The sequence below is a fragment of the Phyllobates terribilis genome, unplaced genomic scaffold (assembly GCF_046119375.1).
Source record: "Phyllobates terribilis strain yellow unplaced genomic scaffold, ASM4611937v1 Scaffold_414__1_contigs__length_1644244, whole genome shotgun sequence".
In the NCBI taxonomy this organism is placed as follows: domain Eukaryota; kingdom Metazoa; phylum Chordata; class Amphibia; order Anura; family Dendrobatidae; genus Phyllobates; species Phyllobates terribilis.
In genome coordinates this window covers 976,735-1,004,013 of record NW_027363174.1, presented here as the reverse complement: position 1 = coordinate 1,004,013, position 27,279 = coordinate 976,735, and the positions used below count along the sequence as shown (strand labels likewise).

General features: G+C 45.2%; 21 non-coding genes across 21 annotated transcripts; all 21 read left to right on the top strand.

Moving 5' to 3' along the window:
• The first annotated feature begins 694 nt into the window (after positions 1-694).
• LOC141226843 (U2 spliceosomal RNA) lies at positions 695-885 on the top strand. The gene has a single exon (XR_012293963.1). It is a non-coding gene; the product is annotated as a U2 spliceosomal RNA (small nuclear RNA).
• Positions 886-2,006: 1,121 nt separating this feature from the next.
• On the top strand, positions 2,007-2,197 carry LOC141226842 (U2 spliceosomal RNA). The gene has a single exon (XR_012293962.1). It is a non-coding gene; the product is annotated as a U2 spliceosomal RNA (small nuclear RNA).
• Positions 2,198-3,315: 1,118 nt separating this feature from the next.
• Positions 3,316-3,506, top strand: LOC141226840 (U2 spliceosomal RNA). The gene has a single exon (XR_012293961.1). It is a non-coding gene; the product is annotated as a U2 spliceosomal RNA (small nuclear RNA).
• A 1,121-nt stretch (positions 3,507-4,627) lies between these two features.
• Positions 4,628-4,818, top strand: LOC141226839 (U2 spliceosomal RNA). The gene has a single exon (XR_012293960.1). It is a non-coding gene; the product is annotated as a U2 spliceosomal RNA (small nuclear RNA).
• A 1,119-nt stretch (positions 4,819-5,937) lies between these two features.
• On the top strand, positions 5,938-6,128 carry LOC141226105 (U2 spliceosomal RNA). Its single transcript, XR_012293333.1, has one exon. It is a non-coding gene; the product is annotated as a U2 spliceosomal RNA (small nuclear RNA).
• A 1,121-nt stretch (positions 6,129-7,249) lies between these two features.
• Positions 7,250-7,440, top strand: LOC141226838 (U2 spliceosomal RNA). Its single transcript, XR_012293959.1, has one exon. It is a non-coding gene; the product is annotated as a U2 spliceosomal RNA (small nuclear RNA).
• A 1,118-nt stretch (positions 7,441-8,558) lies between these two features.
• LOC141226837 (U2 spliceosomal RNA) lies at positions 8,559-8,749 on the top strand. Its single transcript, XR_012293958.1, has one exon. It is a non-coding gene; the product is annotated as a U2 spliceosomal RNA (small nuclear RNA).
• Positions 8,750-9,870: 1,121 nt separating this feature from the next.
• Positions 9,871-10,061, top strand: LOC141226836 (U2 spliceosomal RNA). Its single transcript, XR_012293957.1, has one exon. It is a non-coding gene; the product is annotated as a U2 spliceosomal RNA (small nuclear RNA).
• Positions 10,062-11,179: 1,118 nt separating this feature from the next.
• LOC141226835 (U2 spliceosomal RNA) lies at positions 11,180-11,370 on the top strand. Its single transcript, XR_012293956.1, has one exon. It is a non-coding gene; the product is annotated as a U2 spliceosomal RNA (small nuclear RNA).
• A 1,118-nt stretch (positions 11,371-12,488) lies between these two features.
• On the top strand, positions 12,489-12,679 carry LOC141226834 (U2 spliceosomal RNA). Its single transcript, XR_012293955.1, has one exon. It is a non-coding gene; the product is annotated as a U2 spliceosomal RNA (small nuclear RNA).
• A 1,121-nt stretch (positions 12,680-13,800) lies between these two features.
• On the top strand, positions 13,801-13,991 carry LOC141226075 (U2 spliceosomal RNA). Its single transcript, XR_012293304.1, has one exon. It is a non-coding gene; the product is annotated as a U2 spliceosomal RNA (small nuclear RNA).
• Positions 13,992-15,114: 1,123 nt separating this feature from the next.
• LOC141226833 (U2 spliceosomal RNA) lies at positions 15,115-15,305 on the top strand. Its single transcript, XR_012293954.1, has one exon. It is a non-coding gene; the product is annotated as a U2 spliceosomal RNA (small nuclear RNA).
• Positions 15,306-16,424: 1,119 nt separating this feature from the next.
• On the top strand, positions 16,425-16,615 carry LOC141226610 (U2 spliceosomal RNA). Its single transcript, XR_012293736.1, has one exon. It is a non-coding gene; the product is annotated as a U2 spliceosomal RNA (small nuclear RNA).
• A 1,120-nt stretch (positions 16,616-17,735) lies between these two features.
• Positions 17,736-17,926, top strand: LOC141226831 (U2 spliceosomal RNA). The gene has a single exon (XR_012293952.1). It is a non-coding gene; the product is annotated as a U2 spliceosomal RNA (small nuclear RNA).
• Positions 17,927-19,043: 1,117 nt separating this feature from the next.
• On the top strand, positions 19,044-19,234 carry LOC141226830 (U2 spliceosomal RNA). Its single transcript, XR_012293951.1, has one exon. It is a non-coding gene; the product is annotated as a U2 spliceosomal RNA (small nuclear RNA).
• Positions 19,235-20,358: 1,124 nt separating this feature from the next.
• Positions 20,359-20,549, top strand: LOC141226133 (U2 spliceosomal RNA). The gene has a single exon (XR_012293360.1). It is a non-coding gene; the product is annotated as a U2 spliceosomal RNA (small nuclear RNA).
• Positions 20,550-21,668: 1,119 nt separating this feature from the next.
• Positions 21,669-21,859, top strand: LOC141226829 (U2 spliceosomal RNA). The gene has a single exon (XR_012293950.1). It is a non-coding gene; the product is annotated as a U2 spliceosomal RNA (small nuclear RNA).
• A 1,119-nt stretch (positions 21,860-22,978) lies between these two features.
• Positions 22,979-23,169, top strand: LOC141226119 (U2 spliceosomal RNA). Its single transcript, XR_012293346.1, has one exon. It is a non-coding gene; the product is annotated as a U2 spliceosomal RNA (small nuclear RNA).
• Positions 23,170-24,289: 1,120 nt separating this feature from the next.
• LOC141226828 (U2 spliceosomal RNA) lies at positions 24,290-24,480 on the top strand. Its single transcript, XR_012293949.1, has one exon. It is a non-coding gene; the product is annotated as a U2 spliceosomal RNA (small nuclear RNA).
• A 1,120-nt stretch (positions 24,481-25,600) lies between these two features.
• LOC141226827 (U2 spliceosomal RNA) lies at positions 25,601-25,791 on the top strand. Its single transcript, XR_012293948.1, has one exon. It is a non-coding gene; the product is annotated as a U2 spliceosomal RNA (small nuclear RNA).
• Positions 25,792-26,910: 1,119 nt separating this feature from the next.
• Positions 26,911-27,101, top strand: LOC141226826 (U2 spliceosomal RNA). The gene has a single exon (XR_012293947.1). It is a non-coding gene; the product is annotated as a U2 spliceosomal RNA (small nuclear RNA).
• Positions 27,102-27,279: the final 178 nt, after the last annotated feature.

The window sequence follows — 27,279 nt, the reverse complement described above, 5'->3', positions numbered from 1 at the left end:
GGTATGTGAGCTGGTTACTCTGCTGCGCTTAAAATTTCTTTTTTGGTTTGCTACAATGCCTTTTCTGAAACGTTGTCTCCCTCTGCTGGAACACTGACTTCTTTCATTTAATGCCTGCAGACTATAAAAGAGAAACCAACCCAAAAAGTTTGGTTGATTAGTCTGTGGCATTCTTTTAAACTGTTGCTTATGGCGGTTTCTGTGAGCTTCTCAGTGACATTCAGCCATCCAGGTATCCCGCCTGCAGTAGACGGAATGTGGCAATGGAACGCTGGCTGCGCGTGTCATAATAGGCTCTGAGCCTTTATATACCTGCGCACAGCAGCAGCCACCTTCAGTCTGCTGCTGGACAGCCAGCAGCAGCAGCAGGAGAGGTAATTAATCAGCAACCCTCCTGCTAAGGGTAGACAGCTGCTCGTTCCACCCCCCCCCCCGCCTTAATTGGTTCTCCTCCCTTCCAACGGTGTTGAGGCGGGTGGGAACAGCCGGGGGTTGAGGGTACTGTGCTAAAAGAGGTGGAGTTATGCAGATCTAAAACGCGTGGATTGCAGCAGCAGCAAGCCGAAAAGTGCAGGCATGTGAGGGATCTAGAGGTTGACAGCATGTCTTCTTAACGGGAGTCCAGGTGGCCATCTCCACAAATGGACTTTTCAGAATCCTTGGGTGGCACCGTAGTCGGAAACCAATTCTGGTTATCGCTTCTCGGCCTTTTGGCTAAGATCAAGTGTAGTATCTGTTCTTATCAGTTTAATATCTGATACGTCCCCTATCTGGGGACCATATATTAAATGGATTTTTAGAACAGGGAGATGGAAAAAGAGCTTGCTCTGTCCACTCCACGCATTGACCTGGTATTGCAGTATCTCCAGGACCGGTGCACCCCTTCTTTAATGCAGTTTCTAAAATCAGAAAGAATTGAATTCAATGCTTTTTGTTCATTTTGCTTGTTTGTCGGATTTTGGGATGGACTCTTTGGCTTTGCTTTTCTTCTCCTCATTGGATTTTTCATGTTAAAAGTTGCAGAAGCCAGATGACAAGCTCATTTTGGTTCAACTTCAGCAACTGTGCATTGCATTGCCATGTAATGTAATGTAATGCAATGCTATCTATCTAGCTCTCCCTCTATACTTCCTTTTGGATAAACAGACATAGTAGGCAAGCATTTTGGAGCTTTCACCTAAATAACTACAGGTGGTGAGATAAGCTGCACAATATAATTGACCTTTCAGTATATTGTTGCACACACACCATCTATTTAGCAAATGCCCTTGTTATCAACAGCAGCCTTTTAAACTCACCTGAGCTAACAGGTATGTGAGCTGGTTACTCTGCTGCGCTTAAAATTTCTTTTTTGGTTTGCTACAATGCCTTTTCTGAAACGTTGTCTCCCTCTGCTGGAACACTGACTTCTTTCATTTAATGCCTGCAGACTATAAAAGAGAAACCAACCCAAAAAGTTTGGTTGATTAGTCTGTGGCATTCTTTTAAACTGTTGCTTATGGCGGTCTCTGTGAGCTTCTCAGTGACATTCAGCCATCCAGGTTTCCCGCCTGCAGTAGACGGAATGTGGCAATGGAACGCTGGCTGCGCGTGTCATAATAGGCTCTGAGCCTTTATATACCTGCGCACAGCAGCAGCCACCTTCAGTCTGCTGCTGGACAGCCAGCAGCAGCAGCAGCAGGAGAGGTAATTAATCAGCAACCCTCCTGCTAAGGGTAGACAGCTGCTCGTTCCACCCCCCCCCCCGCCTTAATTGGTTCTCCTCCCTTCCAACGGTGTTGAGGCGGGTGGGAACAGCCGGGGGTTGAGGGTACTGTGCTAAAAGAGGTGGAGTTATGCAGATCTAAAACGCGTGGATTGCAGCAGCAGCAAGCCGAAAAGTGCAGGCATGTGAGGGATCTAGAGGTTGACAGCATGTCTTCTTAACGGGAGTCCAGGTGGCCATCTCCACAAATGGACTTTTCAGAATCCTTGGGTGGCACCGTAGTCGGAAACCAATTCTGGTTATCGCTTCTCGGCCTTTTGGCTAAGATCAAGTGTAGTATCTGTTCTTATCAGTTTAATATCTGATACGTCCCCTATCTGGGGACCATATATTAAATGGATTTTTAGAACAGGGAGATGGAAAAAGAGCTTGCTCTGTCCACTCCACGCATTGACCTGGTATTGCAGTATCTCCAGGACCGGTGCACCCCTTCTTTAATGCAGTTTCTAAAATCAGAAAGAATTGAATTCAATGCTTTTTGTTCATTTTGCTTGTTTGTCGGATTTTGGGATGGACTCTTTGGCTTTGCTTTTCTTCTCCTCATTGGATTTTTCATGTTAAAAGTTGCAGAAGCCAGATGACAAGCTCATTTTGGTTCAACTTCAGCAACTGTGCATTGCATTGCCATGTAATGTAATGTAATGCAATGCTATCTATCTAGCTCTCCCTCTATACTTCCTTTTGGATAAACAGACATATTAGGCAAGCATTTTGGAGCTTTCACCTAAATAACTACAGGTGGTGAGATAAGCTGCACAATATAATTGACCTTTCAGTATATTGTTGCACACACGCCATCTATTTAGCAAATGCCCTTGTTATCAACAGCAGCCTTTTAAACTCACCTGAGCTAACAGGTATGTGAGCTGGTTACTCTGCTGCGCTTAAAATTTCTTTTTTGGTTTGCTACAATGCCTTTTCTGAAACGTTGTCTCCCTCTGCTGGAACACTGACTTCTTTCATTTAATGCCTGCAGACTATAAAAGAGAAACCAACCCAAAAAGTTTGGTTGATTAGTCTGTGGCATTCTTTTAAACTGTTGCTTATGGCGGTCTCTGTGAGCTTCTCAGTGACATTCAGCCATCCAGGTATCCCGCCTGCAGTAGACGGAATGTGGCAATGGAACGCTGGCTGCGCGTGTCATAATAGGCTCTGAGCCTTTATATACCTGCGCACAGCAGCAGCCACCTTCAGTCTGCTGCTGGACAGCCAGCAGCAGCAGCAGCAGGAGAGGTAATTAATCAGCAACCCTCCTGCAAAGGGTAGACAGCTGCTCGTTCCACCCCCCCCGCCTTAATTGGTTCTCCTCCCTTCCAACGGTGTTGAGGCGGGTGGGAACAGCCGGGGGTTGAGGGTACTGTGCTAAAAGAGGTGGAGTTATGCAGATCTAAAACGCGTGGATTGCAGCAGCAGCAAGCCGAAAAGTGCAGGCATGTGAGGGATCTAGAGGTTGACAGCATGTCTTCTTAACGGGAGTCCAGGTGGCCATCTCCACAAATGGACTTTTCAGAATCCTTGGGTGGCACCGTAGTCGGAAACCAATTCTGGTTATCGCTTCTCGGCCTTTTGGCTAAGATCAAGTGTAGTATCTGTTCTTATCAGTTTAATATCTGATACGTCCCCTATCTGGGGACCATATATTAAATGGATTTTTAGAACAGGGAGATGGAAAAAGAGCTTGCTCTGTCCACTCCACGCATTGACCTGGTATTGCAGTATCTCCAGGACCGGTGCACCCCTTCTTTAATGCAGTTTCTAAAATCAGAAAGAATTGAATTCAATGCTTTTTGTTCATTTTGCTTGTTTGTCGGATTTTGGGATGGACTCTTTGGCTTTGCTTTTCTTCTCCTCATTGGATTTTTCATGTTAAAAGTTGCAGAAGCCAGATGACAAGCTCATTTTGGTTCAACTTCAGCAACTGTGCATTGCATTGCCATGTAATGTAATGTAATGCAATGCTATCTATCTAGCTCTCCCTCTATACTTCCTTTTGGATAAACAGACATATTAGGCAAGCATTTTGGAGCTTTCACCTAAATAACTACAGGTGGTGAGATAAGCTGCACAATATAATTGACCTTTCAGTATATTGTTGCACACACACCATCTATTTAGCAAATGCCCTTGTTATCAACAGCAGCCTTTTAAACTCACCTGAGCTAACAGGTATGTGAGCTGGTTACTCTGCTGCGCTTAAAATTTCTTTTTTGGTTTGCTACAATGCCTTTTCTGAAACGTTGTCTCCCTCTGCTGGAACACTGACTTCTTTCATTTAATGCCTGCAGACTATAAAAGAGAAACCAACCCAAAAAGTTTGGTTGATTAGTCTGTGGCATTCTTTTAAACTGTTGCTTATGGCGGTCTCTGTGAGCTTCTCAGTGACATTCAGCCATCCAGGTATCCCGCCTGCAGTAGACGGAATGTGGCAATGGAACGCTGGCTGCGCGTGTCATAATAGGCTCTGAGCCTTTATATACCTGCGCACAGCAGCAGCCACCTTCAGTCTGCTGCTGGACAGCCAGCAGCAGCAGCAGCAGGAGAGGTAATTAATCAGCAACCCTCCTGCTAAGGGTAGACAGCTGCTCGTTCCACCCCCCCCCCCGCCTTAATTGGTTCTCCTCCCTTCCAACGGTGTTGAGGCGGGTGGGAACAGCCGGGGGTTGAGGGTACTGTGCTAAAAGAGGTGGAGTTATGCAGATCTAAAACGTGTGGATTGCAGCAGCAGCAAGCCGAAAAGTGCAGGCATGTGAGGGATCTAGAGGTTGACAGCATGTCTTCTTAACGGGAGTCCAGGTGGCCATCTCCACAAATGGACTTTTCAGAATCCTTGGGTGGCACCGTAGTCGGAAACCAATTCTGGTTATCGCTTCTCGGCCTTTTGGCTAAGATCAAGTGTAGTATCTGTTCTTATCAGTTTAATATCTGATACGTCCCCTATCTGGGGACCATATATTAAATGGATTTTTAGAACAGGGAGATGGAAAAAGAGCTTGCTCTGTCCACTCCACGCATTGACCTGGTATTGCAGTATCTCCAGGACCGGTGCACCCCTTCTTTAATGCAGTTTCTAAAATCAGAAAGAATTGAATTCAATGCTTTTTGTTCATTTTGCTTGTTTGTCGGATTTTGGGATGGACTCTTTGGCTTTGCTTTTCTTCTCCTCATTGGATTTTTCATGTTAAAAGTTGCAGAAGCCAGATGACAAGCTCATTTTGGTTCAACTTCAGCAACTGTGCATTGCATTGCCATGTAATGTAATGTAATGCAATGCTATCTATCTAGCTCTCCCTCTATACTTCCTTTTGGATAAACAGACATATTAGGCAAGCATTTTGGAGCTTTCACCTAAATAACTACAGGTGGTGAGATAAGCTGCACAATATAATTGACCTTTCAGTATATTGTTGCACACACACCATCTATTTAGCAAATGCCCTTGTTATCAACAGCAGCCTTTTAAACTCACCTGAGCTAACAGGTATGTGAGCTGGTTACTCTGCTGCGCTTAAAATTTCTTTTTTGGTTTGCTACAATGCCTTTTCTGAAACGTTGTCTCCCTCTGCTAGAACACTGACTTCTTTCATTTAATGCCTGCAGACTATAAAAGAGAAACCAACCCAAAAAGTTTGGTTGATTAGTCTGTGGCATTCTTTTAAACTGTTGCTTATGGCGGTCTCTGTGAGCTTCTCAGTGACATTCAGCCATCCAGGTATCCCGCCTGCAGTAGACGGAATGTGGCAATGGAACGCTGGCTGCGCGTGTCATAATAGGCTCTGAGCCTTTATATACCTGCGCACAGCAGCAGCCACCTTCAGTCTGCTGCTGGACAGCCAGCAGCAGCAGCAGCAGGAGAGGTAATTAATCAGCAACCCTCCTGCTAAGGGTAGACAGCTGCTCGTTCCACCCCCCCCCGCCTTAATTGGTTCTCCTCCCTTCCAACGGTGTTGAGGCGGGTGGGAACAGCCGGGGGTTGAGGGTACTGTGCTAAAAGAGGTGGAGTTATGCAGATCTAAAACGCGTGGATTGCAGCAGCAGCAAGCCGAAAAGTGCAGGCATGTGAGGGATCTAGAGGTTGACAGCATGTCTTCTTAACGGGAGTCCAGGTGGCCATCTCCACAAATGGACTTTTCAGAATCCTTGGGTGGCACCGTAGTCGGAAACCAATTCTGGTTATCGCTTCTCGGCCTTTTGGCTAAGATCAAGAGTAGTATCTGTTCTTATCAGTTTAATATCTGATACGTCCCCTATCTGGGGACCATATATTAAATGGATTTTTAGAACAGGGAGATGGAAAAAGAGCTTGCTCTGTCCACTCCACGCATTGACCTGGTATTGCAGTATCTCCAGGACCGGTGCACCCCTTCTTTAATGCAGTTTCTAAAATCAGAAAGAATTGAATTCAATGCTTTTTGTTCATTTTGCTTGTTTGTCGGATTTTGGGATGGACTCTTTGGCTTTGCTTTTCTTCTCCTCATTGGATTTTTCATGTTAAAAGTTGCAGAAGCCAGATGACAAGCTCATTTTGGTTCAACTTCAGCAACTGTGCATTGCATTGCCATGTAATGTAATGTAATGCAATGCTATCTATCTAGCTCTCCCTCTATACTTCCTTTTGGATAAACAGACATATTAGGCAAGCATTTTGGAGCTTTCACCTAAATAACTACAGGTGGTGAGATAAGCTGCACAATATAATTGACCTTTCAGTATATTGTTGCACACACACCATCTATTTAGCAAATGCCCTTGTTATCAACAGCAGCCTTTTAAACTCACCTGAGCTAACAGGTATGTGAGCTGGTTACTCTGCTGCGCTTAAAATTTCTTTTTTGGTTTGCTACAATGCCTTTTCTGAAACGTTGTCTCCCTCTGCTGGAACACTGACTTCTTTCATTTAATGCCTGCAGACTATAAAAGAGAAACCAACCCAAAAAGTTTGGTTGATTAGTCTGTGGCATTCTTTTAAACTGTTGCTTATGGCGGTCTCTGTGAGCTTCTCAGTGACATTCAGCCATCCAGGTATCCCGCCTGCAGTAGACGGAATGTGGCAATGGAACGCTGGCTGCGCGTGTCATAATAGGCTCTGAGCCTTTATATACCTGCGCACAGCAGCAGCCACCTTCAGTCTGCTGCTGGACAGCCAGCAGCAGCAGCAGCAGGAGAGGTAATTAATCAGCAACCCTCCTGCTAAGGGTAGACAGCTGCTCGTTCCACCCCCCCCCCCGCCTTAATTGGTTCTCCTCCCTTCCAACGGTGTTGAGGCGGGTGGGAACAGCCGGGGGTTGAGGGTACTGTGCTAAAAGAGGTGGAGTTATGCAGATCTAAAACGCGTGGATTGCAGCAGCAGCAAGCCGAAAAGTGCAGGCATGTGAGGGATCTAGAGGTTGACAGCATGTCTTCTTAACGGGAGTCCAGGTGGCCATCTCCACAAATGGACTTTTCAGAATCCTTGGGTGGCACCGTAGTCGGAAACCAATTCTGGTTATCGCTTCTCGGCCTTTTGGCTAAGATCAAGTGTAGTATCTGTTCTTATCAGTTTAATATCTGATACGTCCCCTATCTGGGGACCATATATTAAATGGATTTTTAGAACAGGGAGATGGAAAAAGAGCTTGCTCTGTCCACTCCACGCATTGACCTGGTATTGCAGTATCTCCAGGACCGGTGCACCCCTTCTTTAATGCAGTTTCTAAAATCAGAAAGAATTGAATTCAATGCTTTTTGTTCATTTTGCTTGTTTGTCGGATTTTGGGATGGACTCTTTGGCTTTGCTTTTCTTCTCCTCATTGGATTTTTCATGTTAAAAGTTGCAGAAGCCAGATGACAAGCTCATTTTGGTTCAACTTCAGCAACTGTGCATTGCATTGCCATGTAATGTAATGTAATGCAATGCTATCTATCTAGCTCTCCCTCTATACTTCCTTTTGGATAAACAGACATATTAGGCAAGCATTTTGGAGCTTTCACCTAAATAACTACAGGTGGTGAGATAAGCTGCACAATATAATTGACCTTTCAGTATATTGTTGCACACACACCATCTATTTAGCAAATGCCCTTGTTATCAACAGCAGCCTTTTAAACTCACCTGAGCTAACAGGTATGTGAGCTGGTTACTCTGCTGCGCTTAAAATTTCTTTTTTGGTTTGCTACAATGCCTTTTCTGAAACGTTGTCTCCCTCTGCTGGAACACTGACTTCTTTCATTTAATGCCTGCAGACTATAAAAGAGAAACCAACCCAAAAAGTTTGGTTGATTAGTCTGTGGCATTCTTTTAAACTGTTGCTTATGGCGGTCTCTGTGAGCTTCTCAGTGACATTCAGCCATCCAGGTATCCCGCCTGCAGTAGACGGAATGTGGCAATGGAACGCTGGCTGCGCGTGTCATAATAGGCTCTGAGCCTTTATATACCTGCGCACAGCAGCAGCCACCTTCAGTCTGCTGCTGGACAGCCAGCAGCAGCAGCAGCAGGAGAGGTAATTAATCAGCAACCCTCCTGCAAAGGGTAGACAGCTGCTCGTTCCACCCCCCCCGCCTTAATTGGTTCTCCTCCCTTCCAACGGTGTTGAGGCGGGTGGGAACAGCCGGGGGTTGAGGGTACTGTGCTAAAAGAGGTGGAGTTATGCAGATCTAAAACGCGTGGATTGCAGCAGCAGCAAGCCGAAAAGTGCAGGCATGTGAGGGATCTAGAGGTTGACAGCATGTCTTCTTAACGGGAGTCCAGGTGGCCATCTCCACAAATGGACTTTTCAGAATCCTTGGGTGGCACCGTAGTCGGAAACCAATTCTGGTTATCGCTTCTCGGCCTTTTGGCTAAGATCAAGTGTAGTATCTGTTCTTATCAGTTTAATATCTGATACGTCCCCTATCTGGGGACCATATATTAAATGGATTTTTAGAACAGGGAGATGGAAAAAGAGCTTGCTCTGTCCACTCCACGCATTGACCTGGTATTGCAGTATCTCCAGGACCGGTGCACCCCTTCTTTAATGCAGTTTCTAAAATCAGAAAGAATTGAATTCAATGCTTTTTGTTCATTTTGCTTGTTTGTCGGATTTTGGGATGGACTCTTTGGCTTTGCTTTTCTTCTCCTCATTGGATTTTTCATGTTAAAAGTTGCAGAAGCCAGATGACAAGCTCATTTTGGTTCAACTTCAGCAACTGTGCATTGCATTGCCATGTAATGTAATGTAATGCAATGCTATCTATCTAGCTCTCCCTCTATACTTCCTTTTGGATAAACAGACATATTAGGCAAGCATTTTGGAGCTTTCACCTAAATAACTACAGGTGGTGAGATAAGCTGCACAATATAATTGACCTTTCAGTATATTGTTGCACACACACCATCTATTTAGCAAATGCCCTTGTTATCAACAGCAGCCTTTTAAACTCACCTGAGCTAACAGGTATGTGAGCTGGTTACTCTGCTGCGCTTAAAATTTCTTTTTTGGTTTGCTACAATGCCTTTTCTGAAACGTTGTCTCCCTCTGCTGGAACACTGACTTCTTTCATTTAATGCCTGCAGACTATAAAAGAGAAACCAACCCAAAAAGTTTGGTTGATTAGTCTGTGGCATTCTTTTAAACTGTTGCTTATGGCGGTCTCTGTGAGCTTCTCAGTGACATTCAGCCATCCAGGTATCCCGCCTGCAGTAGACGGAATGTGGCAATGGAACGCTGGCTGCGCGTGTCATAATAGGCTCTGAGCCTTTATATACCTGCGCACAGCAGCAGCCACCTTCAGTCTGCTGCTGGACAGCCAGCAGCAGCAGCAGCAGGAGAGGTAATTAATCAGCAACCCTCCTGCTAAGGGTAGACAGCTGCTCGTTCCACCCCCCCCCCCGCCTTAATTGGTTCTCCTCCCTTCCAACGGTGTTGAGGCGGGTGGGAACAGCCGGGGTTTGAGGGTACTGTGCTAAAAGAGGTGGAGTTATGCAGATCTAAAACGCGTGGATTGCAGCAGCAGCAAGCCGAAAAGTGCAGGCATGTGAGGGATCTAGAGGTTGACAGCATGTCTTCTTAACGGGAGTCCAGGTGGCCATCTCCACAAATGGACTTTTCAGAATCCTTGGGTGGCACCGTAGTCGGAAACCAATTCTGGTTATCGCTTCTCGGCCTTTTGGCTAAGATCAAGTGTAGTATCTGTTCTTATCAGTTTAATATCTGATACGTCCCCTATCTGGGGACCATATATTAAATGGATTTTTAGAACAGGGAGATGGAAAAAGAGCTTGCTCTGTCCACTCCACGCATTGACCTGGTATTGCAGTATCTCCAGGACCGGTGCACCCCTTCTTTCATGCAGTTTCTAAAATCAGAAAGAATTGAATTCAATGCTTTTTGTTCATTTTGCTTGTTTGTCGGATTTTGGGATGGACTCTTTGGCTTTGCTTTTCTTCTCCTCATTGGATTTTTCATGTTAAAAGTTGCAGAAGCCAGATGACAAGCTCATTTTGGTTCAACTTCAGCAACTGTGCATTGCATTGCCATGTAATGTAATGTAATGCAATGCTATCTATCTAGCTCTCCCTCTATACTTCCTTTTGGATAAACAGACATATTAGGCAAGCATTTTGGAGCTTTCACCTAAATAACTACAGGTGGTGAGATAAGCTGCACAATATAATTGACCTTTCAGTATATTGTTGCACACACACCATCTATTTAGCAAATGCCCTTGTTATCAACAGCAGCCTTTTAAACTCACCTGAGCTAACAGGTATGTGAGCTGGTTACTCTGCTGCGCTTAAAATTTCTTTTTTGGTTTGCTACAATGCCTTTTCTGAAACGTTGTCTCCCTCTGCTGGAACACTGACTTCTTTCATTTAATGCCTGCAGACTATAAAAGAGAAACCAACCCAAAAAGTTTGGTTGATTAGTCTGTGGCATTCTTTTAAACTGTTGCTTATGGCGGTCTCTGTGAGCTTCTCAGTGACATTCAGCCATCCAGGTATCCCGCCTGCAGTAGACGGAATGTGGCAATGGAACGCTGGCTGCGCGTGTCATAATAGGCTCTGAGCCTTTATATACCTGCGCACAGCAGCAGCCACCTTCAGTCTGCTGCTGGACAGCCAGCAGCAGCAGCAGCAGGAGAGGTAATTAATCAGCAACCCTCCTGCTAAGGGTAGACAGCTGCTCGTTCCACCCCCCCCGCCTTAATTGGTTCTCCTCCCTTCCAACGGTGTTGAGGCGGGTGGGAACAGCCGGGGGTTGAGGGTACTGTGCTAAAAGAGGTGGAGTTATGCAGATCTAAAACGCGTGGATTGCAGCAGCAGCAAGCCGAAAAGTGCAGGCATGTGAGGGATCTAGAGGTTGACAGCATGTCTTCTTAACGGGAGTCCAGGTGGCCATCTCCACAAATGGACTTTTCAGAATCCTTGGGTGGCACCGTAGTCGGAAACCAATTCTGGTTATCGCTTCTCGGCCTTTTGGCTAAGATCAAGTGTAGTATCTGTTCTTATCAGTTTAATATCTGATACGTCCCCTATCTGGGGACCATATATTAAATGGATTTTTAGAACAGGGAGATGGAAAAAGAGCTTGCTCTGTCCACTCCACGCATTGACCTGGTATTGCAGTATCTCCAGGACCGGTGCACCCCTTCTTTAATGCAGTTTCTAAAATCAGAAAGAATTGAATTCAATGCTTTTTGTTCATTTTGCTTGTTTGTCGGATTTTGGGATGGACTCTTTGGCTTTGCTTTTCTTCTCCTCATTGGATTTTTCATGTTAAAAGTTGCAGAAGCCAGATGACAAGCTCATTTTGGTTCAACTTCAGCAACTGTGCATTGCATTGCCATGTAATGTAATGTAATGCAATGCTATCTATCTAGCTCTCCCTCTATACTTCCTTTTGGATAAACAGACATATTAGGCAAGCATTTTGGAGCTTTCACCTAAATAACTACAGGTGGTGAGATAAGCTGCACAATATAATTGACCTTTCAGTATATTGTTGCACACACACCATCTATTTAGCAAATGCCCTTGTTATCAACAGCAGCCTTTTAAACTCACCTGAGCTAACAGGTATGTGAGCTGGTTACTCTGCTGCGCTTAAAATTTCTTTTTTGGTTTGCTACAATGCCTTTTCTGAAACGTTGTCTCCCTCTGCTGGAACACTGACTTCTTTCATTTAATGCCTGCAGACTATAAAAGAGAAACCAACCCAAAAAGTTTGGTTGATTAGTCTGTGGCATTCTTTTAAACTGTTGCTTATGGCGGTCTCTGTGAGCTTCTCAGTGAAATTCAGCCATCCAGGTATCCCGCCTGCAGTAGACGGAATGTGGCAATGGAACGCTGGCTGCGCGTGTCATAATAGGCTCTGAGCCTTTATATACCTGCGCACAGCAGCAGCCACCTTCAGTCTGCTGCTGGACAGCCAGCAGCAGCAGCAGCAGGAGAGGTAATTGATCAGCAACCCTCCTGCTAAGGGTAGACAGCTGCTCGTTACACCCCCCCCGCCTTAATTGGTTCTCCTCCCTTCCAACGGTGTTGAGGCGGGTGGGAACAGCCGGGGGTTGAGGGTACTGTGCTAAAAGAGGTGGAGTTATGCAGATCTAAAACGCGTGGATTGCAGCAGCAGCAAGCCGAAAAGTGCAGGCATGTGAGGGATCTAGAGGTTGACAGCATGTCTTCTTAACGGGAGTCCAGGTGGCCATCTCCACAAATGGACTTTTCAGAATCCTTGGGTGGCACCGTAGTCGGAAACCAATTCTGGTTATCGCTTCTCGGCCTTTTGGCTAAGATCAAGTGTAGTATCTGTTCTTATCAGTTTAATATCTGATACGTCCCCTATCTGGGGACCATATATTAAATGGATTTTTAGAACAGGGAGATGGAAAAAGAGCTTGCTCTGTCCACTCCACGCATTGACCTGGTATTGCAGTATCTCCAGGACCGGTGCACCCCTTCTTTAATGCAGTTTCTAAAATCAGAAAGAATTGAATTCAATGCTTTTTGTTCATTTTGCTTGTTTGTCGGATTTTGGGATGGACTCTTTGGCTTTGCTTTTCTTCTCCTCATTGGATTTTTCATGTTAAAAGTTGCAGAAGCCAGATGACAAGCTCATTTTGGTTCAACTTCAGCAACTGTGCATTGCATTGCCATGTAATGTAATGTAATGCAATGCTATCTATCTAGCTCTCCCTCTATACTTCCTTTTGGATAAACAGACATATTAGGCAAGCATTTTGGAGCTTTCACCTAAATAACTACAGGTGGTGAGATAAGCTGCACAATATAATTGACCTTTCAGTATATTGTTGCACACACACCATCTATTTAGCAAATGCCCTTGTTATCAACAGCAGCCTTTTAAACTCACCTGAGCTAACAGGTATGTGAGCTGGTTACTCTGCTGCGCTTAAAATTTCTTTTTTGGTTTGCTACAATGCCTTTTCTGAAACGTTGTCTCCCTCTGCTGGAACACTGACTTCTTTCATTTAATGCCTGCAGACTATAAAAGAGAAACCAACCCAAAAAGTTTGGTTGATTAGTCTGTGGCATTCTTTTAAACTGTTGCTTATGGCGGTCTCTGTGAGCTTCTCAGTGACATTCAGCCATCCAGGTATCCCGCCTGCAGTAGACGGAATGTGGCAATGGAACGCTGGCTGCGCGTGTCATAATAGGCTCTGAGCCTTTATATACCTGCGCACAGCAGCAGCCACCTTCAGTCTGCTGCTGGACAGCCAGCAGCAGCAGCAGCAGGAGAGGTAATTAATCAGCAACCCTCCTGCTAAGGGTAGACAGCTGCTCGATCCACCCCCCCCCCCGCCTTAATTGGTTCTCCTCCCTTCCAACGGTGTTGAGGCGGGTGGGAACAGCCGGGGGTTGCGGGTACTGTGCTAAAAGAGGTGGAGTTATGCAGATCTAAAACGCGTGGATTGCAGCAGCAGCAAGCCGAAAAGTGCAGGCATGTGAGGGATCTAGAGGTTGACAGCATGTCTTCTTAACGGGAGTCCAGGTGGCCATCTCCACAAATGGACTTTTCAGAATCCTTGGGTGGCACCGTAGTCGGAAACCAATTCTGGTTATCGCTTCTCGGCCTTTTGGCTAAGATCATGTGTAGTATCTGTTCTTATCAGTTTAATATCTGATACGTCCCCTATCTGGGGACCATATATTAAATGGATTTTTAGAACAGGGAGATGGAAAAAGAGCTTGCTCTGTCCACTCCACGCATTGACCTGGTATTGCAGTATCTCCAGGACCGGTGCACCCCTTCTTTAATGCAGTTTCTAAAATCAGAAAGAATTGAATTCAATGCTTTTTGTTCATTTTGCTTGTTTGTCGGATTTTGGGATGGACTCTTTGGCTTTGCTTTTCTTCTCCTCATTGGATTTTTCATGTTAAAAGTTGCAGAAGCCAGATGACAAGCTCATTTTGGTTCAAATTCAGCAACTGTGCATTGCATTGCCATGTAATGTAATGTAATGCAATGCTATCTATCTAGCTCTCCCTCTATACTTCCTTTTGGATAAACAGACATATTAGGCAAGCATTTTGGAGCTTTCACCTAAATAACTACAGGTGGTGAGATAAGCTGCACAATATAATTGACCTTTCAGTATATTGTTGCACACACACCATCTATTTAGCAAATGCCCTTGTTATCAACAGCAGCCTTTTAAACTCACCTGAGCTAACAGGTATGTGAGCTGGTTACTCTGCTGCGCTTAAAATTTCTTTTTTGGTTTGCTACAATGCCTTTTCTGAAACGTTGTCTCCCTCTGCTGGAACACTGACTTCTTTCATTTAATGCCTGCAGACTATAAAAGAGAAACCAACCCAAAAAGTTTGGTTGATTAGTCTGTGGCATTCTTTTAAACTGTTGCTTATGGCGGTCTCTGTGAGCTTCTCAGTGACATTCAGCCATCCAGGTATCCCGCCTGCAGTAGACGGAATGTGGCAATGGAACGCTGGCTGCGCGTGTCATAATAGGCTCTGAGCCTTTATATACCTGCGCACAGCAGCAGCCACCTTCAGTCTGCTGCTGGACAGCCAGCAGCAGCAGCAGCAGGAGAGGTAATTAATCAGCAACCCTCCTGCTAAGGGTAGACAGCTGCTCGTTCCACCCCCCCCCCCCCGCCTTAATTGGTTCTCCTCCCTTCCAACGGTGTTGAGGCGGGTGGGAACAGCCGGGGGTTGAGGGTACTGTGCTAAAAGAGGTGGAGTTATGCAGATCTAAAACGCGTGGATTGCAGCAGCAGCAAGCCGAAAAGTGCAGGCATGTGAGGGATCTAGAGGTTGACAGCATGTCTTCTTAACGGGAGTCCAGGTGGCCATCTCCACAAATGGACTTTTCAGAATCCTTGGGTGGCACCGTAGTCGGAAACCAATTCTGGTTATCGCTTCTCGGCCTTTTGGCTAAGATCAAGTGTAGTATCTGTTCTTATCAGTTTAATATCTGATACGTCCCCTATCTGGGGACCATATATTAAATGGATTTTTAGAACAGGGAGATGGAAAAAGAGCTTGCTCTGTCCACTCCACGCATTGACCTGGTATTGCAGTATCTCCAGGACCGGTGCACCCCTTCTTTAATGCAGTTTCTAAAATCAGAAAGAATTGAATTCAATGCTTTTTGTTCATTTTGCTTGTTTGTCGGATTTTGGGATGGACTCTTTGGCTTTGCTTTTCTTCTCCTCATTGGATTTTTCATGTTAAAAGTTGCAGAAGCCAGATGACAAGCTCATTTTGGTTCAACTTCAGCAACTGTGCATTGCATTGCCATGTAATGTAATGTAATGCAATGCTATCTATCTAGCTCTCCCTCTATACTTCCTTTTGGATAAACAGACATATTAGGCAAGCATTTTGGAGCTTTCACCTAAATAACTACAGGTGGTGAGATAAGCTGCACAATATAATTGACCTTTCAGTATATTGTTGCACACACACCATCTATTTAGCAAATGCCCTTGTTATCAACAGCAGCCTTTTAAACTCACCTGAGCTAACAGGTATGTGAGCTGGTTACTCTGCTGCGCTTAAAATTTCTTTTTTGGTTTGCTACAATGCCTTTTCTGAAACGTTGTCTCCCTCTGCTGGAACACTGACTTCTTTCATTTAATGCCTGCAGACTATAAAAGAGAAACCAACCCAAAAAGTTTGGTTGATTAGTCTGTGGCATTCTTTCAAACTGTTGCTTATGGCGGTCTCTGTGAGCTTCTCAGTGACATTCAGCCATCCAGGTATCCCGCCTGCAGTAGACGGAATGTGGCAATGGAACGCTGGCTGCGCGTGTCATAATAGGCTCTGAGCCTTTATATACCTGCGCACAGCAGCAGCCACCTTCAGTCTGCTGCTGGACAGCCAGCAGCAGCAGCAGCAGGAGAGGTAATTAATCAGCAACCCTCCTGCTAAGGGTAGACAGCTGCTCGTTCCACCCCCCCCCGCCTTAATTGGTTCTCCTCCCTTCCAACGGTGTTGAGGCGGGTGGGAACAGCCGGGGGTTGAGGGTACTGTGCTAAAAGAGGTGGAGTTATGCAGATCTAAAACGCGTGGATTGCAGCAGCAGCAAGCCGAAAAGTGCAGGCATGTGAGGGATCTAGAGGTTGACAGCATGTCTTCTTAACGGGAGTCCAGGTGGCCATCTCCACAAATGGACTTTTCAGAATCCTTGGGTGTCACCGTAGTCGGAAACCAATTCTGGTTATCGCTTCTCTGCCTTTTGGCTAAGATCAAGTGTAGTATCTGTTCTTATCAGTTTAATATCTGATACGTCCCCTATCTGGGGACCATATATTAAATGGATTTTTAGAACAGGGAGATGGAAAAAGAGCTTGCTCTGTCCACTCCACGCATTGACCTGGTATTGCAGTATCTCCAGGACCAGTGCACCCCTTCTTTAATGCAGTTTCTAAAATCAGAAAGAATTGAATTCAATGCTTTTTGTTCATTTTGCTTGTTTGTCGGATTTTGGGATGGACTCTTTGGCTTTGCTTTTCTTCTCCTCATTGGATTTTTCATGTTAAAAGTTGCAGAAGCCAGATGACAAGCTCATTTTGGTTCAACTTCAGCAACTGTGCATTGCATTGCCATGTAATGTAATGTAATGCAATGCTATCTATCTAGCTCTCCCTCTATACTTCCTTTTGGATAAACAGACATATTAGGCAAGCATTTTGGAGCTTTCACCTAAATAACTACAGGTGGTGAGATAAGCTGCACAATATAATTGACCTTTCAGTATATTGTTGCACACACACCATCTATTTAGCAAATGCCCTTGTTATCAACAGCAGCCTTTTAAACTCACCTGAGCTAACAGGTATGTGAGCTGGTTACTCTGCTGCGCTTAAAATTTCTTTTTTGGTTTGCTACAATGCCTTTTCTGAAACGTTGTCTCCCTCTGCTGGAACACTGACTTCTTTCATTTAATGCCTGCAGACTATAAAAGAGAAACCAACCCAAAAAGTTTGGTTGATTAGTCTGTGGCATTCTTTTAAACTGTTGCTTATGGCGGTCTCTGTGAGCTTCTCAGTGACATTCAGCCATCCAGGTATCCCGCCTGCAGTAGACGGAATGTGGCAATGGAACGCTGGCTGCGCGTGTCATAATAGGCTCTGAGCCTTTATATACCTGCGCACAGCAGCAGCCACCTTCAGTCTGCTGCTGGACAGCCAGCAGCAGCAGCAGCAGGAGAGGTAATTAATCAGCAACCCTCCTGCTAAGGGTAGACAGCTGCTCGTTCCACCCCCCCCCCGCCTTAATTGGTTCTCCTCCCTTCCAACGGTGTTGAGGCGGGTGGGAACAGCCGGGGGTTGAGGGTACTGTGCTAAAAGAGGTGGAGTTATGCAGATCTAAAACGCGTGGATTGCAGCAGCAGCAAGCCGAAAAGTGCAGGCATGTGAGGGATCTAGAGGTTGACAGCATGTCTTCTTAACGGGAGTCCAGGTGGCCATCTCCACAAATGGACTTTTCAGAATCCTTGGGTGGCACCGTAGTCGGAAACCAATTCTGGTTATCGCTTCTCGGCCTTTTGGCTAAGATCAAGTGTAGTATCTGTTCTTATCAGTTTAATATCTGATACGTCCCCTATCTGGGGACCATATATTAAATGGATTTTTAGAACAGGGAGATGGAAAAAGAGCTTGCTCTGTCCACTCCACGCATTGACCTGGTATTGCAGTATCTCCAGGACCGGTGCACCCCTTCTTTAATGCAGTTTCTAAAATCAGAAAGAATTGAATTCAATGCTTTTTGTTCATTTTGCTTGTTTGTCGGATTTTGGGATGGACTCTTTGGCTTTGCTTTTCTTCTCCTCATTGGATTTTTCATGTTAAAAGTTGCAGAAGCCAGATGACAAGCTCATTTTGGTTCAACTTCAGCAACTGTGCATTGCATTGCCATGTAATGTAAAGTAATGCAATGCTATCTATCTAGCTCTCCCTCTATACTTCCTTTTGGATAAACAGACATATTAGGCAAGCATTTTGGAGCTTTCACCTAAATAACTACAGGTGGTGAGATAAGCTGCACAATATAATTGACCTTTCAGTATATTGTTGCACACACACCATCTATTTAGCAAATGCCCTTGTTATCAACAGCAGCCTTTTAAACTCACCTGAGCTAACAGGTATGTGAGCTGGTTACTCTGCTGCGCTTAAAATTTCTTTTTTGGTTTGCTACAATGCCTTTTCTGAAACGTTGTCTCCCTCTGCTGGAACACTGACTTCTTTCATTTAATGCCTGCAGACTATAAAAGAGAAACCAACCCAAAAAGTTTGGTTTATTAGTCTGTGGCATTCTTTTAAACTGTTGCTTATGGCGGTCTCTGTGAGCTTCTCAGTGACATTCAGCCATCCAGGTATCCCGCCTGCAGTAGACGGAATGTGGCAATGGAACGCTGGCTGCGCGTGTCATAATAGGCTCTGAGCCTTTATATACCTGCGCACAGCAGCAGCCACCTTCAGTCTGCTGCTGGACAGCCAGCAGCAGCAGCAGGAGAGGTAATTAATCAGCAACCCTCCTGCTAAGGGTAGACAGCTGCTCGTTCCACCCCCCCCCCGCCTTAATTGGTTCTCCTCCCTTTTAACGGTGTTGAGGCGGGTGGGAACAGCCGGGGGTTGAGGGTACTGTGCTAAAAGAGGTGGAGTTATGCAGATCTAAAACGCGTGGATTGCAGCAGCAGCAAGCCGAAAAGTGCAGGCATGTGAGGGATCTAGAGGTTGACAGCATGTCTTCTTAACGGGAGTCCAGGTGGCCATCTCCACAAATGGACTTTTCAGAATCCTTGGGTGGCACCGTAGTCGGAAACCAATTCTGGTTATCGCTTCTCGGCCTTTTGGCTAAGATCAAGTGTAGTATCTGTTCTTATCAGTTTAATATCTGATACGTCCCCTATCTGGGGACCATATATTAAATGGATTTTTAGAACAGGGAGATGGAAAAAGAGCTTGCTCTGTCCACTCCACGCATTGACCTGGTATTGCAGTATCTCCAGGACCGGTGCACCCCTTCTTTAATGCAGTTTCTAAAATCAGAAAGAATTGAATTCAATGCTTTTTGTTCATTTTGCTTGTTTGTCGGATTTTGGGATGGACTCTTTGTCTTTGCTTTTCTTCTCCTCATTGGATTTTTCATGTTAAAAGTTGCAGAAGCCAGATGACAAGCTCATTTTGGTTCAACTTCAGCAACTGTGCATTGCATTGCCATGTAATGTAATGTAATGCAATGCTATCTATCTAGCTCTCCCTCTATACTTCCTTTTGGATAAACAGACATATTAGGCAAGCATTTTGGAGCTTTCACCTAAATAACTACAGGTGGTGAGATAAGCTGCACAATATAATTGACCTTTCAGTATATTGTTGCACACACACCATCTATTTAGCAAATGCCCTTGTTATCAACAGCAGCCTTTTAAACTCACCTGAGCTAACAGGTATGTGAGCTGGTTACTCTGCTGCGCTTAAAATTTCTTTTTTGGTTTGCTACAATGCCTTTTCTGAAACGTTGTCTCCCTCTGCTGGAACACTGACTTCTTTCATTTAATGCCTGCAGACTATAAAAGAGAAACCAACCCAAAAAGTTTGGTTGATTAGTCTGTGGCATTCTTTTAAACTGTTGCTTATGGCGGTCTCTGTGAGCTTCTCAGTGACATTCAGCCATCCAGGTATCCCGCCAGCAGTAGACGGAATGTGGCAATGGAACGCTGGCTGCGCGTGTCATAATAGGCTCTGAGCCTTTATATACCTGCGCACAGCAGCAGCCACCTTCAGTCTGCTGCTGGACAGCCAGCAGCAGCAGCAGCAGGAGAGGTAATTAATCAGCAACCCTCCTGCTAAGGGTAGACAGCTGCTCGTTCCACCCCCCCCCCCCCCTCCTTAATTGGTTCTCCTCCCTTCCAACGGTGTTGAGGCGGGTGGGAACAGCCGGGGGTTGAGGGTACTGTGCTAAAAGAGGTGGAGTTATGCAGATCTAAAACGCGTGGATTGCAGCAGCAGCAAGCCGAAAAGTGCAGGCATGTGAGGGATCTAGAGGTTGACAGCATGTCTTCTTAACGGGAGTCCAGGTGGCCATCTCCACAAATGGACTTTTCAGAATCCTTGGGTGGCACCGTAGTCGGAAACCAATTCTGGTTATCGCTTCTCGGCCTTTTGGCTAAGATCAAGTGTAGTATCTGTTCTTATCAGTTTAATATCTGATACGTCCCCTATCTGGGGACCATATATTAAATGGATTTTTAGAACAGGGAGATGGAAAAAGAGCTTGCTCTGTCCACTGCACGCATTGACCTGGTATTGCAGTATCTCCAGGACCGGTGCACCCCTTCTTTAATGCAGTTTCTAAAATCAGAAAGAATTGAATTCAATGCTTTTTGTTCATTTTGCTTGTTTGTCGGATTTTGGGATGGACTCTTTGGCTTTGCTTTTCTTCTCCTCATTGGATTTTTCATGTTAAAAGTTGCAGAAGCCAGATGACAAGCTCATTTTGGTTCAACTTCAGCAACTGTGCATTGCATTGCCATGTAATGTAATGTAATGCAATGCTATCTATCTAGCTCTCCCTCTATACTTCCTTTTGGATAAACAGACATATTAGGCAAGCATTTTGGAGCTTTCACCTAAATAACTACAGGTGGTGAGATAAGCTGCACAATATAATTGACCTTTCAGTATATTGTTGCACACACACCATCTATTTAGCAAATGCCCTTGTTATCAACAGCAGCCTTTTAAACTCACCTGAGCTAACAGGTATGTGAGCTGGTTACTCTGCTGCGCTTAAAATTTCTTTTTTGGTTTGCTACAATGCCTTTTCTGAAACGTTGTCTCCCTCTGCTGGAACACTGACTTCTTTCATTTAATGCCTGCAGACTATAAAAGAGAAACCAACCCAAAAAGTTTGGTTGATTAGTCTGTGGCATTCTTTTAAACTGTTGCTTATGGCGGTCTCTGTGAGCTTCTCAGTGACATTCAGCCATCCAGGTATCCCGCCTGCAGTAGACGGAATGTGGCAATGGAACGCTGGCTGCGCGTGTCATAATAGGCTCTGAGCCTTTATATACCTGCGCACAGCAGCAGCCACCTTCAGTCTGCTGCTGGACAGCCAGCAGCAGCAGCAGCAGGAGAGGTAATTAATCAGCAACCCTCCTGCTAAGGGTAGACAGCTGCTCGTTCCACCCCCCCCCGCCTTAATTGGTTCTCCTCCCTTCCAACGGTGTTGAGGCGGGTGGGAACAGCCGGGGGTTGAGGGTACTGTGCTAAAAGAGGTGGAGTTATGCAGATCTAAAACGCGTGGATTGCAGCAGCAGCAAGCCGAAAAGTGCAGGCATGTGAGGGATCTAGAGGTTGACAGCATGTCTTCTTAACGGGAGTCCAGGTGGCCATCTCCACAAATGGACTTTTCAGAATCCTTGGGTGGCACCGTAGTCGGAAACCAATTCTGGTTATCGCTTCTCGGCCTTTTGGCTAAGATCAAGTGTAGTATCTGTTCTTATCAGTTTAATATCTGATACGTCCCCTATCTGGGGACCATATATTAAATGGATTTTTAGAACAGGGAGATGGAAAAAGAGCTTGCTCTGTCCACTCCACGCATTGACCTGGTATTGCAGTATCTCCAGGACCGGTGCACCCCTTCTTTAATGCAGTTTCTAAAATCAGAAAGAATTGAATTCAATGCTTTTTGTTCATTTTGCTTGTTTGTCGGATTTTGGGATGGACTCTTTGGCTTTGCTTTTCTTCTCCTCATTGGATTTTTCATGTTAAAAGTTGCAGAAGCCAGATGACAAGCTCATTTTGGTTCAACTTCAGCAACTGTGCATTGCATTGCCATGTAATGTAATGTAATGCAATGCTATCTATCTAGCTCTCCCTCTATACTTCCTTTTGGATAAACAGACATATTAGGCAAGCATTTTGGAGCTTTCACCTAAATAACTACAGGTGGTGAGATAAGCTGCACAATATAATTGACCTTTCAGTATATTGTTGCACACACACCATCTATTTAGCAAATGCCCTTGTTATCAACAGCAGCCTTTTAAACTCACCTGAGCTAACAGGTATGTGAGCTGGTTACTCTGCTGCGCTTAAAATTTCTTTTTTGGTTTGCTACAATGCCTTTTCTGAAACGTTGTCTCCCTCTGCTGGAACACTGACTTCTTTCATTTAATGCCTGCAGACTATAAAAGAGAAACCAACCCAAAAAGTTTGGTTGATTAGTCTGTGGCATTCTTTTAAACTGTTGCTTATGGCGGTCTCTGTGAGCTTCTCAGTGACATTCAGCCATCCAGGTATCCCGCCTGCAGTAGACGGAATGTGGCAATGGAACGCTGGCTGCGCGTGTCATAATAGGCTCTGAGCCTTTATATACCTGCGCACAGCAGCAGCCACCTTCAGTCTGCTGCTGGACAGCCAGCAGCAGCAGCAGCAGGAGAGGTAATTAATCAGCAACCCTCCTGCTAAGGGTAGACAGCTGCTCGTTCCACCCCCCCCCGCCTTAATTGGTTCTCCTCCCTTCCAACGGTGTTGAGGCGGGTGGGAACAGCCGGGGGTTGAGGGTACTGTGCTAAAAGAGGTGGAGTTATGCAGATCTAAAACGCGTGGATTGCAGCAGCAGCAAGCCGAAAAGTGCAGGCATGTGAGGGATCTAGAGGTTGACAGCATGTCTTCTTAACGGGAGTCCAGGTGGCCATCTCCACAAATGGACTTTTCAGAATCCTTGGGTGGCACCGTAGTCGGAAACCAATTCTGGTTATCGCTTCTCGGCCTTTTGGCTAAGATCAAGGGTAGTATCTGTTCTTATCAGTTTAATATCTGATACGTCCCCTATCTGGGGACCATATATTAAATGGATTTTTAGAACAGGGAGATGGAAAAAGAGCTTGCTCTGTCCACTCCACGCATTGACCTGGTATTGCAGTATCTCCAGGACCGGTGCACCCCTTCTTTAATGCAGTTTCTAAAATCAGAAAGAATTGAATTCAATGCTTTTTGTTCATTTTGCTTGTTTGTCGGATTTTGGGATGGACTCTTTGGCTTTGCTTTTCTTCTCCTCATTGGATTTTTCATGTTAAAAGTTGCAGAAGCCAGATGACAAGCTCATTTTGGTTCAACTTCAGCAACTGTGCATTGCATTGCCATGTAATGTAATGTAATGCAATGCTATCTATCAAGCTCTCCCTCTATACTTCCTTTTGGATAAACAGACATATTAGGCAAGCATTTTGGAGCTTTCACCTAAATAACTACAGGTGGTGAGATAAGCTGCACAATATAATTGACCTTTCAGTATATTGTTGCACACACACCATCTATTTAGCAAATGCCCTTGTTATCAACAGCAGCCTTTTAAACTCACCTGAGCTAACAGGTATGTGAGCTGGTTACTCTGCTGCGCTTAAAATTTCTTTTTTGGTTTGCTACAATGCCTTTTCTGAAACGTTGTCTCCCTCTGCTGGAACACTGACTTCTTTCATTTAATGCCTGCAGACTATAAAAGAGAAACCAACCCAAAAAGTTTGGTTGATTAGTCTGTGGCATTCTTTTAAACTGTTGCTTATGGCGGTCTCTGTGAGCTTCTCAGTGACATTCAGCCATCCAGGTATCCCGCCTGCAGTAGACGGAATGTGGCAATGGAACGCTGGCTGCGCGCGTCATAATAGGCTCTGAGCCTTTATATACCTGCGCACAGCAGCAGCCACCTTCAGTCTGCTGCTGGACAGCCAGCAGCAGCAGCAGCAGGAGAGGTAATTAATCAGCAACCCTCCTGCTAAGGGTAGACAGCTGCTCGTTCCACCCCCCCCCCGCCTTAATTGGTTCTCCTCCCTTCCAACGGTGTTGAGGCGGGTGGGAACAGCCGGGGGTTGAGGGTACTGTGCTAAAAGAGGTGGAGTTATGCAGATCTAAAACGCGTGGATTGCAGCAGCAGCAAGACGAAAAGTGCAGGCATGTGAGGGATCTAGAGGTTGACAGCATGTCTTCTTAACGGGAGTCCAGGTGGCCATCTCCACAAATGGACTTTTCAGAATCCTTGGGTGGCACCGTAGTCGGAAACCAATTCTGGTTATCGCTTCTCGGCCTTTTGGCTAAGATCAAGTGTAGTATCTGTTCTTATCAGTTTAATATCTGATACGTCCCCTATCTGGGGACCATATATTAAATGGATTTTTAGAACAGGGAGATGGAAAAAGAGCTTGCTCTGTCCACTCCACGCATTGACCTGGTATTGCAGTATCTCCAGGACCGGTGCACCCCTTCTTTAATGCAGTTTCTAAAATCAGAAAGAATTGAATTCAATGCTTTTTGTTCATTTTGCTTGTTTGTCGGATTTTGGGATGGACTCTTTGGCTTTGCTTTTCTTCTCCTCATTGGATTTTTCATGTTAAAAGTTGCAGAAGCCAGATGACAAGCTCATTTTGGTTCAACTTCAGCAACTGTGCATTGCATTGCCATGTAATGTAATGTAATGCAATGCTATCTATCTAGCTCTCCCTCTATACTTCCTTTTGGATAAACAGACATATTAGGCAAGCATTTTGGAGCTTTCACCTAAATAACTACAGGTGGTGAGATAAGCTGCACAATATAATTGACCTTTCAGTATATTGTTGCACACACACCATCTATTTAGCAAATGCCCTTGTTATCAACAGCAGCCTTTTAAACTCACCTGAGCTAACAGGTATGTGAGCTGGTTACTCTGCTGCGCTTAAAATTTCTTTTTTGGTTTGCTACAATGCCTTTTCTGAAACGTTGTCTCCCTCTGCTGGAACACTGACTTCTTTCATTTAATGCCTGCAGACTATAAAAGAGAAACCAACCCAAAAAGTTTGGTTGATTAGTCTGTGGCATTCTTTTAAACTGTTGCTTATGGCGGTCTCTGTGAGCTTCTCAGTGACATTCAGCCATCCAGGTATCCCGCCTGCAGTAGACGGAATGTGGCAATGGAACGCTGGCTGCGCGTGTCATAATAGGCTCTGAGCCTTTATATACCTGCGCACAGCAGCAGCCACCTTCAGTCTGCTGCTGGACAGCCAGCAGCAGCAGCAGCAGGAGAGGTAATTAATCAGCAACCCTCCTGCTAAGGGTAGACAGCTGCTCGTTCCACCCCCCCCCCGCCTTAATTGGTTCTCCTCCCTTACAACGGTGTTGAGGCGGGTGGGAACAGCCGGGGGTTGAGAGTACTGTGCTAAAAGAGGTGGAGTTATGCAGATCTAAAACGCGTGGATTGCAGCAGCAGCAAGCCGAAAAGTGCAGGCATGTGAGGGATCTAGAGGTTGACAGCATGTCTTCTTAACGGGAGTCCAGGTGGCCATCTCCACAAATGGACTTTTCAGAATCCTTGGGTGGCACCGTAGTCGGAAACCAATTCTGGTTATCGCTTCTCGGCCTTTTGGCTAAGATCAAGTGTAGTATCTGTTCTTATCAGTTTAATATCTGATACGTCCCCTATCTGGGGACCATATATTAAATGGATTTTTAGAACAGGGAGATGGAAAAAGAGCTTGCTCTGTCCACTCCACGCATTGACCTGGTATTGCAGTATCTCCAGGACCGGTGCACCCCTTCTTTAATGCAGTTTCTAAAATCAGAAAGAATTGAATTCAATGCTTTTTGTTCATTTTGCTTGTTTGTCGGATTTTGGGATGGACTCTTTGGCTTTGCTTTTCTTCTCCTCATTGGATTTTTCATGTTAAAAGTTGCAGAAGCCAGATGACAAGCTCATTTTGGTTCAACTTCAGCAACTGTGCATTGCATTGCCATGTAATGTAATGTAATGCAATGCTATCTATCTAGCTCTCCCTCTATACTTCCTTTTGGATAAACAGACATATTAGGCAAGCATTTTGGAGCTTTCACCTAAATAACTACAGGTGGTGAGATAAGCTGCACAATATAATTGACCTTTCAGTATATTGTTGCACACACACCATCTATTTAGCAAATGCCCTTGTTATCAACAGCAGCCTTTTAAACTCACCTGAGCTAACAGGTATGTGAGCTGGTTACTCTGCTGCGCTTAAAATTTCTTTTTTGGTTTGCTACAATGCCTTTTCTGAAACGTTGTCTCCCTCTGCTGGAACACTGACTTCTTTCATTTAATGCCTGCAGACTATAAAAGAGAAACCAACCCAAAAAGTTTGGTTGATTAGTCTGTGGCATTCTTTTAAACTGTTGCTTATGGCGGTCTCTGTGAGCTTCTCAGTGACATTCAGCCATCCAGGTATCCCGCCTGCAGTAGACGGAATGTGGCAATGGAACGCTGGCTGCGCGTGTCATAATAGGCTCTGAGCCTTTATATACCTGCGCACAGCAGCAGCCTCCTTCAGTCTGCTGCTGGACAGCCAGCAGCAGCAGCAGCAGGAGAGGTAATTAATCAGCAACCCTCCTGCTAAGGGTAGACAGCTGCTCGTTCCACCCCCCCCCGCCTTAATTGGTTCTCCTCCCTTCCAACGGTGTTGAGGCGGGTGGGAACAGCCGGGGGTTGAGGGTACTGTGCTAAAAGAGGTGGAGTTATGCAGATCTAAAACGCGTGGATTGCAGCAGCAGCAAGCCGAAAAGTGCAGGCATGTGAGGGATCTAGAGGTTGACAGCATGTCTTCTTAACGGGAGTCCAGGTGGCCATCTCCACAAATGGACTTTTCAGAATCCTTGGGTGGCACCGTAGTCGGAAACCAATTCTGGTTATCGCTTCTCGGCCTTTTGGCTAAGATCAAGTGTAGTATCTGTTCTTATCAGTTTAATATCTGATACGTCCCCTATCTGGGGACCATATATTAAATGGATTTTTAGAACAGGGAGATGGAAAAAGAGCTTGCTCTGTCCACTCCACGCATTGACCTGGTATTGCAGTATCTCCAGGACCGGTGCACCCCTTCTTTAATGCAGTTTCTAAAATCAGAAAGAATTGAATTCAATGCTTTTTGTTCATTTTGCTTGTTTGTCGGATTTTGGGATGGACTCTTTGGCTTTGCTTTTCTTCTCCTCATTGGATTTTTCATGTTAAAAGTTGCAGAAGCCAGATGACAAGCTCATTTTGGTTCAACTTCAGCAAC